This window comes from Pteropus alecto, unplaced genomic scaffold, assembly GCF_000325575.1.
Source record: "Pteropus alecto unplaced genomic scaffold, ASM32557v1 scaffold131, whole genome shotgun sequence".
NCBI lineage: Eukaryota > Metazoa > Chordata > Mammalia > Chiroptera > Pteropodidae > Pteropus > Pteropus alecto.
In genome coordinates this window covers 14,357,749-14,367,170 of record NW_006434709.1, presented here as the reverse complement: position 1 = coordinate 14,367,170, position 9,422 = coordinate 14,357,749, and the positions used below count along the sequence as shown (strand labels likewise).

The 9,422-nt window shown below is 35.4% G+C and overlaps 1 protein-coding gene and 1 pseudogene across 3 annotated transcripts in view; one reads left to right on the top strand and one right to left on the bottom strand.

Annotated features, from left to right (window-relative positions):
* The window catches only part of ASB3 (ankyrin repeat and SOCS box containing 3), an 86,309-nt gene that overhangs the window by 41,235 nt on the left and 35,652 nt on the right, over positions 1 to 9,422 (bottom strand). The window lies entirely within an intron of this gene.
* LOC102890152 lies at positions 5,013 to 5,488 on the top strand (annotated as a pseudogene).

Here is a 9,422-nt window from a genome sequence, read left to right as displayed (position 1 = left end):
TTTCAAGTTGTTATTTTTCTATAATCAATCTAAAGTCAATCTAATTTTGGATGGAGGTCATGACAGAAAAGGAAGAAAATCTGTTTCATATCCAATTCCTACCACATCGTCAGTGATTGCTGGCAAAAATCATTCTATAGCCAGACCCTGAGTTGAAGATTATCAGGTTGTTGGCAGTGATATAGGAAGCAGAGTGAAGATAAGTTTGTTTTTCATGAGTTAGGCTGACGTTATAAAAATGAAATTTGAAAAAAAATTGTTTCAATTGTTAAATACACTATAGAAAACAGAGAGAGACAAAAATTGTTTTCACTTTTAATATCATAAATACATAAAGATATCTGATTTATGCATCCCTAATGAAAATGTTTCTCAATGGCAAAAGAATGAAACCAGCACATGACCAGATAAACAGCATTTTTATAGCTCTTGCTAATTACTTCAAAATAAAGCAAATTTAACGGTTAATAATTAAGAAACAGTGGTTTAAAAAGTGTATGTATACCTTACTTCTACTACGAAAGCCCCTCCCCTTTGGAAAAGCTAGATTAACTTCTCTGTCCTTATAAAACAAGTTACCACATTGGAAAGTGAGGGAGGGGACCATACCATAACAATGTATGTTACATTTCAATAAAAGTTTATTCAAAAAAAGAAAAGAACCAAACTCAAACTTCCTAATTGTTGGCCTCCTAATCCACTAAGAAGTACACTCCTTGAGGAAAGAAACTGTCTCACCCACCTTGTATGCCCAGTGCCAATCACAGAGGACACACAAATAATCAATGACTGGATGAATGGGAAACAGTGTCTAAAAGAAAAGATTTTTCTCTTTTTAAAAATATATTCCCTCTCCAAACTGAGTGGGCTTCAAAATTATACTTCTGGATACAACAATATAACTCGTACTAAACTAGCCATCCTACCCATTAACTATCGTTAATAGTGAACAAAATACAAAAAGACTTTTTTTGGCATTAAACAACAAGTAGAAGACTGATTCCTGGGAGAAGGACAATACATGAGGTGAGCCCTATAATTACCTCAGCTTTCTGCCTGGGGAGATTTCTTGATTATGGTGTGGTGAGCTAAAGTCTAAGCAGGGCAAAGGTAAGGTGTGTAAAGGAAAGAAGTACTTCAAACAGAGGAAACAGTCCAAGCAGAGTGCAGCAGTCTACTGTGCTGATGAGGCAGAGATTAAAATTTAAGCAGTTGAAATCTGTGGGGCAAGGTCCCAGAGAAAAGAGAACTGTACAAAGGGGAGGCCCCAGTGTGGAAATTCTCCAAAAATTGTTGGCTGTGGTCTGGGCTGTACGTGTGTAAGGCAAAATGGAAGCCTACAAGACAACTACTAAAGGGTTCAAAATGAAACAGAGATAACTAGAGGTCAAAGAGTGCTGAGAGGCAAGGACCCTCCTAGGAGTTCTGGCCCAGTCAGAGTGGTGAAAACACAGGACCTCATTAACACCCTGGGCATCCAGCTGAGATACCCAAAGGGTGGAGAACTAGGAGTAAAGAGCACATTTGAGAGTAAGGCCGACTCAAGATCTGCTCTAACTAAGCCTAAAATAAGCCCTGACAAGAATATGAAAGAGACAGAGTTTGGAAGTTGAGTCCTGCCAAGTTTGATGGACTTGAAAAACACCTTAAGCCCTCCACAGATCTAGTCTAACAGTATAAAACCAAACCTAAACTATTTCAAGGTGATAAGCCAGTAAATTATCTAAATATTACAAGACAAGAAAGACAGTCAACATTTCTCAGAGGAGAATAAAAGAACTGAAGTTTCTATAACATGCCATCCACAATATCCAGTACACAAGTCAAAAAGCAGTCAACAGAAACTGACCACAAGATGGATTTAACAGATGAACTAAAGCAGCTATTATAAATATGCTTTAAAATTTGAAGTGAAATGTGTTCAAGGAGTTTATTTTTAATGTATATGGTATACAGACAGGTAAACATAGAGAAGCTCAGCAAAGAAATTAAGCTATTTAAAAAAAAAAAAAAAAGAAGAACCAAACAAAAATTCCAGAACTGAAGAAATGATGGAATTAAAAGATTTGAAATTACAGAAGAGTCAGTGAACTTGAAAACATCAATATAAATCATCCAATCTAAAGAACTGAGAGAAAAAAAAAATGAAGGAAAATCAGCTGTGCAGACATATGGGACAAGAGCAAATAGTCCAACCTACATGGAATTGGAGTCCCAGAAGAAGAGTAGAACAAAACAGAACAGAAAAAAAATGTATTTGAAGAAATAATGGATGAAATTTCCCAAAAACTGATTTTAAAACAAAAACAAAAACTACAGTGACTTACGGAACCCAGAAAAATCAGCAAATCTCTGTGCTTTGGAAGGAAGTCACTATACTTGTTACAACTTCACAGTCTATGTAAATTAAAGGTGACTATATTAACATGCCTGGCAGCTCTATGGAAGAATGTAAATGATTATAAAAGGAGCTGCAAACAACAAGCCACTGAAATCAACTTAACTATAATATCAGTTTAAAATTTTTTCTAAAATTTTTCAGGGCTCCTATTTGTACTTACAGATGCTAAAGACATTTCCTTAGACTGTAAAAATAGTATTATGTGGTCATTCTCTCATGTCTCAGTACGAGTAAGTTGCAGCTAGAGACGATAACAAATCTTGACAGGCTTTCTGTTATAAATTCCAAGACAACAGACTGCATATTTTCTCCTGGCCATATTGAGGCTATATAGTCACTGACTTTGGACTCAACAGTCACCAACTACCACAAATCAAATGCCCTCCCTCCAATCCAACAACAACAAAAAATACTTACACTCATTAGTGTTCACAGATTTTTCATACTTTTCAATAATCTAATCCCAGCAAAGTCTTTATTGGAAATCGATTTCTATTCACCTAAATTTGGAATATGCAGCTATAATTTAAGTATATTTGTTTATAGTCATTGTCGATTATATCCTAGAAGCCTAAAAGGTTTTACTGCAAAATATCTCAGCAACCAAATCATTATGGTAAGGCTGAAGAATTATTTACTTTTAAGGGAATATTATTAAACTTGAATGCATAGCATACCTATATACTTATATGCACTGTAAGCACTAAACTAAAATTTCTTTTCTTTTCCACAACAATGTGGTAATACCAATCTTCTTTGATTTAGAAGCATTTCCACAATTCGAGTGGTTCTGAACAGATAAACAGTGATTTGTAAATATTATCAAATAAAACAAATTTCTATGTGACACTAGGATGACCACATACATGAGAGGTATCCTACAGAACATTCTGAAGAAGAAAAAGAAGTGGAAGAAGAGAAGGAAGAGGATAAAGAAACTACTTCATGAGGGCAAGTAACTAGGACTAGGTATTTCAGCAGCATCTAACTATAAGTCCTCTTATATTGTGTGTCTGTGCCAATAGTAGCAACATCATATCTCCCAGTCAGAATGAAGTAACGTGTGCTCAAATTAGTTATCAGTAACAATCTGTATACACGATGGCATCTGGAGAACAAAGGAAAATTGACTCAACTGTTACAGATATTTCACATTCTTTTAGAACACCATTATCAATCCTGGCAGATGCTGAAAAGATCATTGGCCACTCATCCAACACTTTGTTCTAGAATCAATAAATATATGAACAGGTAACAAACATTACATGAGGTAGAAAGGATGAAGCACTATATTAAAAGAGACATAAGGATGTACAGAATAGTTACAATGTGGAGACCTTAATTGGATCCTGATTTCAACAAACTGAAAAATATACACACACGACAATCAGGAAAGTTTGAATACCAGTTGGATATTTGGTGATACTAATGAACTGCTGTTAATTTTAGAAGCAGTATTGTATTGTGGTGATTTTTTTAATGCCTTAACCTTTTGGAGATACATCCACAAATATTTATTATGTTTTAAACTATATGATGAATGGGGTTTTCCTTTGATATAATGGAGTGGGGACAGTAGGTAGAGTTATAACTGAAATAAGATTGGCTGTGAGTTACTAACTACTGAAGTTGGGTGTTAGGTATATGGCAATTATATTTTTCCCTATATTTTCATATATGTTTGAAATTGTATGAAGTTAAAAAAAAAAAAAGACTGCCACAAATTCTGAAGACAATTTCGAATGTGAATTCTAAAAACACTGAGTATCTGAAATATTCCTAACGTGTGTAAATATGAATTTTAGAAAACATATCAGAACAAAATCCTAACTGAATAGTTACTCAAAATATTATTTTACAGTCACATTATACATATCAATTAAAAATGCTTTAAAACCTAAAGAAACAGGGAGAGGGAGAAGAGACAAGTAGATGAAACTATAGCAGAATAATAACAGTAATTAGGACAGAACTAACCTTCAAAATAATTTTTATAGTTTACCTTAAATTCTGATTATACTATATCCAATAGATAGTAGTAAGCCTTTGATAGGAACTAAGCCTAATAAGGAACATAGAACCCTAACAATCTCTTAGTCAATTAAGGATAATGAGAAAAATTCAGCAGCAACTTCTCCCATTACACTGTTAAGCAAAGCTGGTTGGCTAAACTGGTGGGGTTTTGCTCCCTCATCTCTCTTTGTGGAACCTGCCTAGTACTGCATGCCAGGGCAAAGGAGTCAAATGCTTCACAGATATAAGAGGACTATCACTCAGTTAAAGATGTATGAAAAGCTGCACTCGCCCATACAGAAGTCACTAGCAACAAATGAACATTAAATTTAAAGTAATTACTTAAATTTAAAGTAATTAAAATTAAATAAAATTAAAACTTGAGTACCTCAATCAAACTAGCCACATTTGAAGAGCTCAAGAGTAACACATGGCTAGTGAATATCATACTGGACAGTGTAGATAAAGGACATTTACAAGTTCTATTGGGTAGCACTGCTCTAGAGTTTAGAATTTTACTAAATTGAAATTTAACCTAGTATCTTAAGCAAATCTATCTCCGAGATACACACCTGGCAATAGGGAGCCAGACCTTTAGTTATGGCTCCTATGACTTGAGGTAAGTGTTCTAGGAGAGAAAGAAAATGAGTAATTCTAGAACCTAGAAAAGTACTATGGATTCCCAGAGAACAGAAGAAAGCAGAATCATAAGATCTGGTATTATCATGGAGACCAGAACCTAAGGCTTAAGAATCAGGATGAAACAAAATATCTCACTTTGGCCTTTCCAGTGGTGGTGATATCCCCACAAGGACATGCCTCTCGCTAAGGACTTCCTCCATCCCTCTCCAGAAGAGGAGAAAAGGAAACACAAGAAGTGGTGCCTAGTGCAGAGCCCCAACTCCTACTTCATGGATGTGAAATGCCCAGGATGCTATAAAATAAATCACCACCGTCTTTAGCCATGCACAAACAGTAGTTTTTTGTGTTGGCTACTCCACTGTACTCTGTCAGCCTACAGGAAGAAAAGCAAGGCTTACAGTAGGATGCTCTTTCATAAGGAAGCAACACTAAAAGCACCCTGAATCAAGATGAGTGAGGAACCATCCCAATAAACATGTTTTGAATTAAAATATATATATATATATATCACTTTGGAAGGCGGAGCTCAAAGTGTCTGAGACACACAGAGAGATGAGAGAAACGACAGAAACACTTTACTCCCTTCAATCCAAAAAAGTATTTTCAATAAGACTCCAGCTGAGGCAGTAGAAAAGAAAAACCAGAAGCTCTCAGGGTAGGGACACTGTCTCTCCCACAACAGGTCATATTATAGTACTGAAGAAACCTGTAAGAGCAAAAATCTAAACAAGAATGACATGAGAACATCATTTCCTAAATTAGAGAGAAAAAGAAGAAAGCAAAGAGAAGTAATCTGAGAAAATATATCTTGAGTAATGAAATATTTTTGAAAAGAAATGAAAACTAGATGCAGCCTTTGACCCACACAAACTTCTAACAAATATCAAAACTCAGCCGAGGCATATAGCATATTAAGTACAGTCACATATCTCATACAAAAACTCATTGGGGACAAATATGGCAGACCTACACATATACATAAGTGATAAGTCTAAGTAGGAATACTAAAATCATCATTTAATGCAGCATTCATTAAAGAATAAATTTTTTAAAGAGGGACTTTTAAAAATGTAATTATCCTACTGAATGTCCCTTAGGAAAATGCCCAATGAGACTATGTGTCCTAGGGAATAACTGTAGACAAGTTCTGTACCAAATGCAAATTACACTGAGCTGAATTTACATCCATAAGCTAGAAATACACTCACTGAGGTTCACATTTTGACAGTTAATTCTACTGAGAAACATCCCAGTCAGTGAGGCTGTAGTGAACAGTTTAACCACAGACTGGCTGTTCATCAGCTCTAGTTATAGAAGCCAGTTGGCTACTTTGGAGAGTGTCAGAGATCACCTACATATTCTACTTTTTTCTCCCTATCTCTTTCATGAAGAAAAAAAAAATGTTCATAAGCTATTTATTTACTGCAGTACTTCTCTGGTCCTGTGGTTACACTGACATCTGGTGGCACTAGAAAAGAAAATAGAGTGCAATGAACAGGGATTTTTTTTTCCTAGTGTTTTTCAAGGTTTTACCTATACCCAACATAGCAGAACTATTAAAGTACTATACTAACTCCACTGACAGAATACATGAGCTGCAACGCTTCACTTGGGCACTTTGACTGGCAAACAGATGAATTATTTAAAGACAGTCACTGAGTATGCACTGTCCACAGTTATTCATTTCATAATTAAAGTTTATAATCAGAATGGTTATAAAATATTGCTTTCCTATCAAGGATATACACATAATTTCAAGTCACACTATATATTCAGACAGATTCCTATAATGGAGTCTTGGCCATGAATCTTTAGTCTAAAATGCAGTATTTTATTGATATTAAAAAATTTTTTTCTAAGATTATAATGAAAAGTTACACTTATTTCTTTTTGGCACCAGGGACCGGTGCTCCTATGAGAATCTAATGCCTGATGATCTAAGGTGGAGCTGAGGTGGTGATTTTAACCACAGACTGGCTGTTCATCAGCTCTAGTTATAGAAGCCAGTTGGCTACTTTGGAGAGTGTCAGAGATCACCTACATATTCTACTTTTTTCTCCCTATCTCTTTCATGAAGAAAAAAAAAATGTTCATAAGCTATTTATTTACTGCAGTACTTCTCTGGTCCTGTGGTTACACTGACATCTGGTGGCACTAGAAAAGAAAATAGAGTGCAATGAACAGGGATTTTTTTTTCCTAGTGTTTTTCAAGGTTTTACCTATACCCAACATAGCAGAACTATTAAAGTACTATACTAACTCCACTGACAGAATACATGAGCTGCAACGCTTCACTTGGGCACTTTGACTGGCAAACAGATGAATTATTTAAAGACAGTCACTGAGTATGCACTGTCCACAGTTATTCATTTCATAATTAAAGTTTATAATCAGAATGGTTATAAAATATTGCTTTCCTATCAAGGATATACACATAATTTCAAGTCACACTATATATTCAGACAGATTCCTATAATGGAGTCTTGGCCATGAATCTTTAGTCTAAAATGCAGTATTTTATTGATATTAAAAAATTTTTTTCTAAGATTATAATGAAAAGTTACACTTATTTCTTTTTGGCACCAGGGACCGGTGCTCCTATGAGAATCTAATGCCTGATGATCTAAGGTGGAGCTGAGGTGGTGATGCTAGCGCTGAGGAGCGGCTGCAAATACAAATGAAGCTTCACTCAGTCGCCTGCCGCTCACCTCCTGCTGTGTGGCTCGGTTTAACAGGCCACGGACCGGTACCAGTCTGCAGACTGGGAGTGGGGGACGTCTGTTATAAAGTACCTTGTCGCTCAATGACTAACCATATTAATCTTAAAGATGTATACTGATGGGAAAAATCATGACCACATGGTTGTGCAAAATTCATTATGATAGAAATGTAACAAAAAGGTTGTAGTGAATACCCCAATCCAATTCTACATATTGCCACTGACAACACGGCATGACTCATGGTTTCTGACAGAGAAAGGAAAGTCTAATGGCCAATCAGACATCAGAGACCATATCCTGAAAAACATATCCTTCAATCACATGAAAGTCTTAGAAGTCAAAAACCTAATCAATATCTTATTATATATTGGTTATTTTTCCTTGTCTCCCCAGCAAGAGCCGAGAAACATTTGATTTTGATAGTACATTCCTAAACTTATAACTTCTTCTAGAGCTATAACGCTGAATTCTACCACTTTCTATAATTATCCAATTCACATTTTTGAAGCATTCATATAGCAGTATTCTCCTAATCGGAGCCACCTCTCTAAGTATGATCTCCATAGTATGGCTTAGAAAAATAAATCATTATACCGAGGAGTCCCTATCAGAGAAAAAGTACACAGTAAACTATCCTTTAGCCCAAAGACTCCAATTTATATAGGAGCAACACTCTTATTTCAGCCATACTAACTAGGGATGATCACATACAATTTACTAATTGCAATAATAACCATGAAGGACGAAGAGACCATTAAATTAACTATGTAATGATCCAGTTTGATTGCCACACTTATATTGTACAGCAGTGCTACTCAAATCATTCATAAACTGTCTGTCAATCTGCCAACTGTTACCAGTCCTCAACAAGGTAAGAAGTTTTGACCAGAATGTAAATCAATTATGTCCCTAAGCACCCTGTTTAGTTCAGCTGACATTTTTCTTGAAACAAGACTTGTCTGATGAAGGAAGCAGCACATTGATTGATATTCTGGCTCAATCCCCTTATATCAATACACTGACATTTTGAGTGGCACTGCTCTATGATCCCAAAAGAGAACAAAAATTATACTGTATGGGCAGGGTGGGGGTGAAGGTGAAGGTAGGGAACAGCTGATCTAGGTCTATTTCTACCATATACTAGAAAATTAAATTATTGCAAAATACTGAAATCAAGAATTTTTGTTTTACTTTAAAAATTAATATGGATTTCCAATTTAAATACTGTGGCATAAAGTAAGTATTTCCCCTTACCATTCTAAGCATCCAATAACAACCCAAAAATAGCAAAGAAGATATAAAAACACTCTCCATTTTTAGCAAATCTAAGATCCAGCTAAAATTCCAAATCAAAAATAGGTAAAAGTGGGTATTTACCCCAAAGACTTGAAAACTCATATCCGAAAAGATATTTACACACCAGTGTTCATAGCAGCGTTATTCACAGTGGCCAAGACATGGAAGTAACTGAAGTGTCCTACGATAGATGACTGGATAAAGTAGCTGTCGTACATATATACAGTGGAATATTACTCAGCCATAAGAAAAGATGAAATACTTCTATTTGTAAAAACATGGATGGACCTCTAGATAATCATGCTAAGCAAAATAACCCAGATAGAAAAAGATGCAAATCAAATGATATC